This window comes from Macaca fascicularis, chromosome 9, assembly GCF_037993035.2.
Source record: "Macaca fascicularis isolate 582-1 chromosome 9, T2T-MFA8v1.1".
Lineage (NCBI taxonomy): Eukaryota > Metazoa > Chordata > Mammalia > Primates > Cercopithecidae > Macaca > Macaca fascicularis.
In genome coordinates this window covers 113,358,204-113,370,380 of record NC_088383.1, presented here as the reverse complement: position 1 = coordinate 113,370,380, position 12,177 = coordinate 113,358,204, and positions in this window count along the sequence as shown.

Sequence of the window (12,177 nt, the reverse complement as noted above, 5' to 3'; positions counted from 1 at the left end):
TACAGTACAGAGGAAACAGAATTTCAGCGGGAAGCTGGTTTCCTTTCATACCATTGGGATCTGTTGGTAAAGCTGTTATTTGGGTTTAGGGACTGATCCCTTGCAGTTTACTTCTCGATCACCATGAATGGCCAAGATGGTGACAGAACATGCTATGTAGAGACAATGCAAATATTGGATTTGGTGTAATTCTTTTTGCATCCCAGATCCAGTCTGTACTTGAATATGAGCAGAGGATCTACAAGAAGGCTGACAGGGAACCGTGTTAAGACCCAGCACCGCTATTCCCAGGAGCCCCTGGCCTGACCATCTTGCAGCCAAAGCACTAACAGGGACAGGTGTGGGAATGTCCAACTTTGATCCACATCCTGCACAATAGTGGTCCCGCCATGGCTGCCACTTTTTTATACTATTTGGAGAAAAGACCTTGTATAAATTCGAGGCCCGAGTGACTAACGTCTCTGTCACACAGAAATGGGTACTTGGTGGCATAGAGAAACCCAGCCACTTTTTCAGCTACGCTTCTCACTCAGGTGCACCCCTTCTGCTGTCCTTTCCCCAACGTACTGGATCCCGAGCATGGTGGATGTCATTTGCCACACTGGATGCCAGCTCAGCAGCCCTGCACCTCTCTTTATTCTCTCCAAAGCTGGTCTCTCTGACTCTCATTGTGGTAGGGGGAGGATGGATGCTAAAGGTAGAAGCTGACCTGGAAAAAGAGACACACAGGGTGACTGTGGCAAAGGACAGCTGGAAAAGAAGCTCTATCACTTCTTCATTGGCAACCGCAAGGCGCCTGAGGCCATGGCACTCCCAGAGGCTGCGCGCAGGGCCAAGCCTCTCAACCTCTTCTGGCCCTGCGTCCTGCAGCGAAGTGTCTACTGTAAGACAGTGGACTTCTTCGATGAGGCGCTCCATCTCCAGGTCTGGTTCAGGGGGATCAGGAAGCCTCTTCTCCACCTGTGGCTTCACTGGCCCTTTGAGATTTTCTCTCACCATCACTTCAGTTACCCTTGCAGGGGGCCAGGGTCGAGAATATACCTGTGTTCTCCCTCCAGGGTTTCAGCCGGCCTTGCCTTCCAGAGAGCACAAAAAAACTGGACAGGGGTGCCCAGTTCCCCCATAAACTGAAGGAAGGAGATCCTTCCCCCATCCCTAGGAGCTCTCTCAACCAGCCTCAGAAAGCTTGAGAAAATGGACCCTTTGCCCAGCCAGGGTTAATTCCTGGTGGGGCAGCTCGGCTGTGATCAGGGCAACCAAACCTGTAGGAAGGCTTCCAGTGTGAGCTGGAATTAGACTGAACACGTGCTTGGGCCTACCTCTCCCTAGACCCAGCTGCGGGGCACTCCAGGGAATGAACCAGCTCAAGTGTGTCCCTAACAGCAGCCTGGAGTTACCCCGAACCCCTCACAGCCCCACCCTCCTCATTCCATCAGATGCATTTGTAGAATCGGGGCAAATTTCCTTATTTATTTATGGCCCATGCCTTTCCCCGCTTCATTCTGATCCGGTTTTGCTTTGAAGAGACCCCAATAACAAAAAAACAGCCTCCAGAAGCCAAACCTGTGCCTCGATCTCCCACAGCTTCTCCTTTGCTTCCAGGAGAAAGTTCACTGAAAAAAAAAAAAACCTTCAGCTTCTTGTTTATACGGAGACAGCAGAACTCGGTGGGGAAATGAGAATCTTTTCTGCACCAAAGCTGCTTCTAAAGCAGAAAGCAGTGGCGCTCTTGGTGTTCCATGCTGCCTTATTTATATTCAAGGAAGAATTAAATCTTGCAAGCAGTAGAAATGGTCACAGTGTTTGTTTTTAACTTCAGGAAATCTGTGAGGCTCTCAGGGCACAGCTGGGACAGGGTTGTGGATTTCCTACTGACAGAGCAGAAGCTTTCACTCCCTTTTTATTCTTAAACTTTCAGGAAACTTTAAAAAATAACAAAACAACATTTCTACCCTGTCTTTGAGGCAACTTGTGTGCTACCTGCAGAGGTCCAGAAAGGGCCTTCAAAAGCTGGCTGTAGGGTGGATTCCAGCCTGAGACCTTATTTCACAGAGCTGATGTGAGCTGAGAAATACAGGAGCTGGAACTAACAGGAAGCTTTTGGGTTTTAAAGAAAGAGATTGTATTTTAAATAGAGGATGTTGAGTCTTCTAGGGCACTTTGGCCTTTCCACTAAGGACAACCCTGCCCTCTTTCTCCAGAGTCTCTTTCCCAAGGATGCTTGACTTTCCCCAGCATCTACTCACTTGCTTTGCTAAAGAACAAGGGTGAAATGAATAGGGCTGGCCCCTAGGCCAAGAGGCTGGTTATGTTGGGGAAGGGCCTTATGTCCTCAAAAGCGCCAGCCCCTCTGCATGCCTGGCTGAAGCACAGCCCCCGCTGAGAACCTGGGGTGGTGCTCTGGTTCATCATCAAGGGTGTCATCTGAATCACCTGCAGAACCTGGTCCATTGCCTAGACCCCGCCTCAAACCTACATGGTGCTCAGAATCCAGTCTGGAGTGGTCAGGCTAGGCTTGATTTTTAAAGATTTCCCCCAAGTGACTGATGGTACTCCTAGCTGAGGAAGGCTTCTCACCTTCTTTCTTAATGGAAAGCTAAAGAAAACCCAAGTGGACTACTTTCCCTACAGATCTATTGGAAGATAGATAGACCTGGGAAAAGCCAGTGAGCCTGCTTGGAATCTGTGGTCTAAGTGGCATCAGCTATACCACAAACTTCTCATGAGGGCACCCACATTCACAGTAGTGCCATAAACATCAGAGAGAGGGCAGGAAGGCATAAGATGGTGAGCCCTTCTCCCAAGCAGGTCATGAGTAGTCCAAAAGCATTTGTCAGGAGCCTAACATGCATGAGACATTGTAGAAAATAGGAAGATGAACAGGACCAAGCCTGTTCCCTAGGAGAGACAGCAGAAGGTAGCCTTCCAAGTACTGACCTACTCCAAGCGTGACCCTGCACTACACATATGGGTATCACCTGGGTGCAGCTTCCTGGGCCGTGTCAGACTCCAGTGGGATCCTGAGAAGTTAGATAGAAGAATCTGCACTTCACCAAGTTCCCCACGTGATTCTGGATGTCCAAGAACCACTGGTACCTGGGGTGATTAGGGAAGGCCTCATGATGGGGTGCTGCCAGATAGAGCCTCTGAAAAATGACCAGGACTGTGGCCAGGAAAGGCATTCCGGCCAGAACCATGGAGTGAGGGTGGGAAGTACCTACTGTACGGCAGGCACCGTTCTGCACACACATTTGTTAATGCACACAGTTCCATGTCAGTCCTATGGTGTGGGTGCTATTCTTATCCTCCCTACTTTCCAGATAAGGAAACAGGCACTGAAGGGGCAAGTGACTTACCTACTGTCAGAGTGGTAAGTAGCACCGCCCAGATTCCAACCCAGGGAGTCCTGGTGTATATGTTGGCATATACTCAGAAGTCGTGGCAAATGAGGTTGAAAAGATAAGAGTGGGACTGAGCCATGGAAAGCCTTGAATGCTAATACAAGGTAAATTTGGACCTTACAACAAGCAGAGATGGGCCATTGGTGGGTTTTGAGTGAGACAGTAACTTGATTCACCCCCAAACTATGGAGTCCTCATCTATGTGATCAGTGTCATCCATGTACTGTGCTGTAGGGTACATGGCTTGCCAGAGCAAGGTTGGTGGCAGCTGGCAGTGGTCGGTGAATATCCAGGAAGTCCTAACTCAAGCCGCCCCAAGGCTGTGATTCAGAACATTTTCGTGGTCCATCTTGTTTCTACCTCATGGGACAAAGCTGGAAGGCTGTTTGGTTTGGCCAGCGACCGAAAGCAGAGGGAGCCAAGAGTCACAGAGTGAAAGGCAATGTGTGCCTTCAACTGGGCCCTCCCTCTCCACCCCACTCCGCCTTGCTGCACCCCTGGCCCTGGGAGGGGCATCTTTTAGAGTTAACTTTTCTCATTGCCGTCCAAAAATAGCTTGCTTAAACAACTAGTTTGTTGTTTAAAAAATAAACATAAAAGCAATAATACAGTCATAATTTTAAAATTCAAGTACTAACAAGAAAATTAAGTAACAGACTAATGGTCCCACTTCTGACTTCTTAGTCCACTCCCCAGAGATAACCAATATGAAGTTTTTTGTGCATCCTTCCAAAATGTTTCTGTGTATGCGTCATGTGTATTTATATATGTATGCAACCTTTTAGTCCTTTTTTACATAAATGGCATCATACCGACTAATTCTTCTTGGTTATCTTTTTGAACACTTGGCTCTACCTTATTCTTTAAAATAGCTGCTTACTGGCCGGGTGTAGTAGCTCATGCCTGTAATCCCAGCACGCTGGGAGGCCAAGGCAGGAAAATCGCTTGAGCCCAGGAGTTTGAGACCAGCCTGGGCAACATGGCAAACCTTGTCTCTACAAAAAATACATAAATTAGCCAGACATGGTGGCGTGTACCTGTAGTCCCAGCTGCTGAGGAGGCTGGGGCGGGAGGATCGCTTGTGCCTAGGAGGCAGAGGCTGTAGTGAGCCGTGATCTCTCCACTGCACTCCAGCCTGGGTGACAGAGTAAGACCGTGTCTTAAAAAAAAAATATATATATATATATATATACACACACACACACACACATATATTTCCCTACCGAGGAACTTTCCCTACTGAGGAACACTTAAGTTGTCTCCACTTTTTGCTGTTATAAACAACACTCTAGTGAACGTCTCTGTGCACAAATCCTGTTTTGAAATGATCCTTCCTCTCCCAGTAATCTCCATATTCTGTACTTCCTGTGTATGGATTCACCACCAAGCATCTTCTAAAAAGAACCATTGCCTGGGATTTATTCAATCGTCATGAATCAACAGTGGGGAAAAGGCGTTTGACCAAGTACTGAGCAACAGCATGTGCTCTGCCTGGGTCCGGCTCTATGTGGGGAACAAGATTATAAGATGGGGGCTCTGTCCCCAAGGAACTGGGTCTAATAGGAAGACTACCAATGGCTGCAAAGTAAGTGAGAGATCAATGAAGTGTGGTAAGTCATTGAAAGTGAAATTGTGTGACTCTGAAGCCCACATGAGCGGAATGTGAAAACAGATCAGCTTTGAGTTTCAGCTGTAACCTCTTTAACTCCCTTACAAATGGGAAAATGTGAAGAGCCTCCCCAAAGAAAATCAAATCCACATAATTGTTCTGTCTCTCAAATGCTTCTACTTACTCCATTCATCCTAGCCTGGGTCTGGTTTATTTCCTCCTGCACAATGTGGGGCCCTACTTTACAAGTGAAAATGGCATTTTCCACCCTTTGATGTTTCTCTACACCCCCACAAAGAAACTAGAAAATAAAACTCGAAAGAGGGAACCACATAAACCTCAGAGATGTTCAAAGACATTTCTTCCTGATGGGAAAAGGTGGGCCTTAAAAGCGTGAATTGAGAGTTGTAGCACAGGGGTGGGTTAGGGAGTTCGGAAAATTTTGTCCCATCTGTTTCTTTCAAACCCACAGGTCAGTGATATTTTAGGTTTCTTTTGGAGCAACTTTATTTAAAGTAGAAATAGCAAAGACCCACACCCTGTTTCTTCCCATTAGCTGCCGTTGGCTGTCTTCCCAACTGGCCAGAGATGACGCCCACAGCCCCCACGGCCTTGCTGCCATGAAGAAGGCCTTCTTCCTGAAGAAAGGACTGGGCTATGTTAGACCAAAGGTCTCCTGGGATGATGGCCTTGCATCTCTTCCAAAAGGCATGGCTAGTGCTGAATCAGCCCCCCAGGGGTCTGGAAGCTGTAGGTCAGCCCCCAGTTCTCCCAGCCAAGGACAGTGAGTCAGCCCATACATACCCCATGTACTCCCACCCCAGGAATCAAAGCCAAGCGAGACTAGAGCAGGTCCTGTATGTAGAGCCAGATTCAGGGCCAGGGAGAAGGTCAGTGGTGTTCAGCCCCCTGGGTATCCACAGCTTTGCCCGGTGCAGTTTCTAAGAAGCCCTCTCCATAGGGACAAAATGCCACAGAGAGGAAACAAATCTATGGAGAGGGCTTCTGGCCAGGCAAGGAAGCTGCACAAGCTCCACGCATCCAGAGCAACACAAGATGCCACACTAAGCTGCAAGGTTGCTCAGCCTGAATGTTTAAATCCAGAGAGAAACAAGAGCAGGCCTCCTGCCCTCTCTCCATATACCCTCTCAATATGGAGGCCTATGCAAGGTCCTGCCCACAAGGTACCAGCCTTCATGACAAAGCTGGCGCCATTGAGAAGGTTAAATGAAAGGGCATGTGTGATGCAGTTAGCTTCGGGCCTGACAAACTCAACAAAAAAACTGCGGAGATTCTTCCCCTTGCTCTGAGGAGGGCTCCTTACAGCCCAACTCCTACTACCTGGTTCCCCCAGCAGTGTAAGCTGTCCCTCCGCATGGGAGTGCCTCCTCACACATGGGGGTCTGTCTTCCCTGGGGATTCCCTCACACACCTCCCTTAGGGCCAGACGCTGGCCAGGTGCTCAGAAAATGTTTGTGCACCTCACTGGAGGGGTCTGGGACATGTCCCCTGTTTAGGGAAACAGAAAGAGTCTCTTGCCTCTGCCCTTCTGACCCCTCTGTTCTTGTCCCTCTGCAGGACAGCCAGAGCCTGGACCTGCAGTTGCCATAGCAACAGCGGAGCCAGAGAGAGTACCAGGTGGGGCATCCCTGCGGCTCCAGAGAAGCAGCTACCTCTTCTAGACAGCAAAGTGGGGAAACAGCTATGATAGTGGCCTTGTGATGAGCTCCTGGAAGTGGCCTGGGTTTCTACATCATCCATCCATCCATCCATCCATCCATCCTTCCATTTGCTCAGTCATTCATCACTACTATACACAAGGCACTGTGCCAAACACCAGGAAAACAAAGTCAAGTGGGAAACTATTCCTGCCTTGAGAGAGCTCCCAGTCCAGGGGGGAAAGCAGAAGAGGAAGGCAGCAAGGGCAGGAGGCGAGGTAGTGCTGGCAGTGGGGAGGCCGAGCAGGGCAGAGATTAAGAGCACAGGCTCCAGAGTCAGCCTCCTGCAAGCAAACCTCAGCTCTGTTCATCACTAGCTATGCAACACCTGGGCAGGCAACTCCACCTCTAAATCTCGGTTTACTGATCTGTAAAATGGGAGTAATTGGTACTTACCTCATAAGGTTTGGAGGTATTAGTAATATATGTAAAGTACCTAGCATATAGTAAGTGCTCAGTAAACAGAAGGTTTACTGTTGTTCTGAATCTACCCTACATTCCCTCCTCCAAAACCCAAGGCTGAAGCCCGAGTTTCCGGTTAGGGCTTCCTGCAGTTTCCTCAGCTAACTCTTCCCTGGCGTCCAGGATAAGCAGCCCCTGCTGCCATTGTACCTGGGATGTCTGTGTGTCCCCACCTCTCCACCTCCCTGCTGCTATCAGATCACCTGGGACAGTGTCTCAGATAAAGTCCCCAAAGAGGGTCTTTGTGTTTAACAAATAAATGGCCAACAACCATTAAGTGAAATACTTAAAATGCCTCCGCCCTTATCTTTTATACAGCTCCTCATTATTCATCCCGATACTCTCCTCTTATGGCAGAAAGTCACAAAAACATGTAAACACACGCGCACACACACACACACGCACCTTTTGAGAGATTTTCTTCACCTGTGAGCATAACCTGAAGACTATGCCCAGATTTAGCAACGGCTGTTCCTGCTAACAGTCATCCTCCCACTTCCTTCCCCCAGTCCTGTGACGCTGGAACAGAGGCTGCCCCTACTCAGGGTTCTCCAGTCCTGTGACGCTGGAACAGAGGCTGCCCCTACTCAGGGTTCTCTGGGGGGCAGCAGCATCACTAAGCAACCGCTACCTCCATTGCTTTGTCCATCTCAGCCGCAGGACAGGACTGGAAATGGCTCTTCATATTGGCTCCTATGGCGGGGAGCTGACTGTTGCTGCTCAACTGCTCCCTCTGGAGGGGCTGTTTGCTAATGACAAAGTAGGCCGGAGACCCTTGCTGAGTGCAAGGGGATTCGTGGGCATTGCAGCGATCCTTGGGAGGAAATGGCAGGGCAGAGTATTACACAGTTCTTGTCCTTGGAGCACGTGTGTAACCATCCTGTGTGCGCAGCATGGTACGGGGCACGTTAGCGTTCCATTCAGCATCCGAGCTGCTTGGTAACTGGGCAGGCCTGCAAGCATTTCAAAGCCCTCACATTTTAACCCTCGGAAACAGATAACCTGCTCCAAGAGGAGACAGATTCTCTGCTTAACCAAACTTTAGTCAGGCTCCTGAGCCTCCTCCTAGGTCCATCTGTGTATGTCCTTGTAAAATTGTTTTACCAAAGAACCCTGCTAAGTTAGTTTGGCAAAAGAACTTCCCCACCTCAATATCAGATCATCCTTGATATCTGATCAAGTCCCTTGTCCTCCGCCATCCCACAGGTGATGTCTGATCATCCTGGCCTTCTTCAGCAAGAATCCTGTTAGGTCAGTTTAGCCAGAATCCTCCTTATCCCTGATGTTTCCTCCGAGTAATTTTCAATCCAGTGACCTCTGCTCTACTCCTGGGCTATAAATTTACCCACTTGTTCATCCTGTACTCAGAGTTGAGCCCAATCTCCCTCCCCCACTGCAAAAGTCTCATTGCAGTGGTCCCTGCACCTATCACAATGGTTATGAGTAATTCTTCCTTCACGTGCTTTAAACAAGTGTCAGTGAATGATTTTTTTCTTTAACAGAGAGTAGTGAGATTCTGAGTATTCTTCAGAAACATGGGAGAGAATATTTATCTTACATCATTAACAACATTGCAAAATTTCAGAATGTGCAGTATTAAACTTGGCCTTGGGGTGTGAGGGAGGAGGAGGGGGAGGGATAAAATCACAGCTTTCAAGGGATCACAGGTTGAGATTAAACCTGCACACAGGAAACAACCAGAAAACAACTCCAAACCATGAATCAAGCCATATGCAATGTAGGACATCTAGTTCCACAAAGTGATGGGGGGATGAGCACAGGGTTCAAGTCTGATCACTGACAGAAGCCTCATCATAATAAGGTTGCCTGCCATTCACTGAGTTTCACCCAGCTGATACTAAGCCCTTGCATAGATGAGCCCATCATTAATTAACAGCCCTGTGAAATAGGTACTAAGCAGTCCCATTTTACAGATAAGAAACTGAGTCTGATAGAAGTGAAGCAACTTACTCAAGAAACTTAAGTTGCAAAGCCGGAATTTGAACCCAACGCTGACCTTGAAGCCCTGTTTGTAACCCCTATAGCACACCACTTCTCTTTACATAAAGAAGAATTTTGATCTGAACTCTGCAAGAGAAAAGACTGGTTGGGAAAAAAAACATAGGGCTGCTCTGAGGAAGAATAGTATGTAGAGGAAATGGCATTTTCAAAGGCTCAAGAGCTCTAACAGGTCAGATGAGAGCAAAATGTTTGAAAAGATCAAATGTTCAGCCTTCCAGGCACTCAAAGATGACAATAAATGGGAAATGGGTCTCCCAAGTGGGCACAGTGTTCAGTGTGTGTGTGTGGCAGGGGGTGGGAACTGGAGATTACTCAATGAGAACTGCATTGGGCTGGATATTTGGTTATTTGTGAAGACTTCAGACAACAAACTAAGCTAGGCTGCTATAAACCACAGGGGAGTCAAGCTTGGTTCTCAACTCAGAGTAACCCAGTCCCCCCTCCATCAAGGCCAATGACTCTGACAAAGGAAACATGGGTAAGGAAACCTGAAGGTGAGAAACCAAGAAAAATAACACCTGCCCCCACCACCACCCCCACCACCAAAGCTCCAAGGAACAATGTGGGAACCACATGCAGGCAGTCTTTGCAGCACTGGAGGGAATGCTCTAGCTCTTACTTTATGATTTAGATTAAATCTACTTTAATACTCAGAGTCATTCTGTCCTCCTAGGCCTCTGAGTCTGTGATGGGAGGGGCTGCCACAAAGGTCTCTGAAATGCCTTCAAGGCCTTTTCCCCATTTTCTTGGCTATTAGCACTTGGCTTCTTTTTACTTACGCAAATTTCTGCAGCCTGCTTGAATTCCTCCCCTGAAAATGGGCTCTTCTTTTCTACCACATAGGGGGCTGCAAATTCTTCAAACATTTATGCTCTGCTTCCCCTGTAAATGTAAGTTCCAATTTAATGTCTTTTCTTTGCTCACACATATGAGCATAGGTTGTTGGAAGCAGCCAGGGCACATCTTGAATGCTTTGCTGCTTCGAAATTTTTTCTGCCAGATACCCTAAAATCATCACGCTCAAGCTCAAAGTTCCACAGGTCCCCAGGCCAGGGGCACAATGCAGTCAAGTTCTTTGCTAAAGTATAACAAAAGTGACCCTTGCTCCAGTTCTCAATAAGCTCCTCATTTCCATCACCTCCTCAGCCCGGCCTTCACTGTCCATATCACTACTAGCATTTTGGTCATAACTATACAACCAGACTCTAGGAAATTCTAAACTTTCCCTCATCTTCCTGACTTCTTTGGAGCCCTCCACACTCTTCCAACCTCTGCCCATTACCCAGTTCCAAAGTCACTTCCACGTTTTCAGGCATCTTTATAGCAATGCTCCACTCCTCAGTACCAATTTTCTGTATTAGTCTGTTCTCACACTGCTAAAAGGAAACACCTGAAACTAGGCAATTGATAAAGAAAACAGGTTTACAAAAACTGCGTGTTCTCACTTATAAGTGGGAGCTAAATGATGAGAACAATGGACATATGGAGGGCAACAACACACACTGAGGCCTATTGGAGGGTGCAGGGTGGGAGGAGGGCGAGGATCAGGAAAAATAACTAATGGATACTAGACTTAATATCTGGGTGATTAAATAATCTGTATAACAAACCCCATGACACATGTTTACCTATGTAACAAACTTGCACATCCTGCACATGTACCCCTGAACTTAAAGTTTTTTTAAAAAGAGGTTCAATTGGCTCACGGTTCTGCAGGCTGTACGAGAAGTACAGTAGCTTCTGCTTCTGGAGAGCCCTCAGGAAGCTTCCACTCATGGCAAAAGGCAAAGGGGGAGCCAGGCATCTCCCATAGTGGGAGCAGGAGCAAGAGGGGTCAGGGAGATGCTGCACACTTAAACAACCAGATCTCATGAGAACTTACTATCATGAGAACAGCACCAAGAGAATGGTGCTAAACCATTCATGAAAAATCCGCCCCCATGATCCAATCACCTCCTACCAGCACTGGGGATTAATTTCAACAAGAAATTTGGGGGGGTCACAGATCCAAACCATATCACAGAATTTTAGATCTAAAAGAAATTTCAAGTACCACTTAGTCTCCAGCACCAGCACCATGACCACAGCCAGCTGTCCCAGCCACACAAGCCCAGCCCCATCATGCTCCCTCCTCCCCCTAGCCATATTAGATTGTAACTGGACTCAGTCCAGGATAGGCTGTAGTTCAGAACCTCCAAGGAGGGGAACTCCACACAACCTCCATTCTGATGTTAACATCATCTATGACAATGACTTCTTTTAAATGCTGTGGTTTAAACTATTTTTTTTTTTTCTTTTTCCAATCTGCAAAAGATAGAGAATGGCTCTGATATGGTTTGGCTGTGCTCCACCCAAAATCTCATCTTGAATTTTAATCTGAATTACAATGCCCACATGTTGGAGGAGGGACCTCAAGGGAGGTGATTAGATTGTGGGGGTGTTTTCCTTATGCTGTTCTCATGATAGTGAGTGAGTTCTCACGAGATCTAATGGTTTTATAAGGAGTTTTTCCCTCCTTGGCTCTGTACTTCTCTCTTCTGCCACCTTGTGCAGAAGGACGTGTTTGCTTCCCCTTCCACCATGATTGAAAGTTTCCTGAGGCCTCCCCAGTCATGCGGAATTGTGAGTCAATTAAACCTCTTTCCTTTATAAATTACCCAGTCTTGGGCAGTTCTTTATAGCAGCATGAGAATGGCCTCATACAGGCTCTTACCTTTAAATCCTTAAGTGTAGGGCTTTTTATAAGATAGACACCTACCAGGCATGGTGACTCAGACCTATAATCTCAGCACTTTGGGAGGCCAAGATGGAAGGATCACTTGAAGCCAGGAGTTTGAGCCCAGCCTGGTCAACATAGCGAGACCCCATCTCTATTATTTAAAAGAAAAGGGAAAAAAAAAAGGTAGACACCAATTAGTAAAAGTGGTTATCTCTGGGACATAAGATAATGGAAGACTTTCTATTC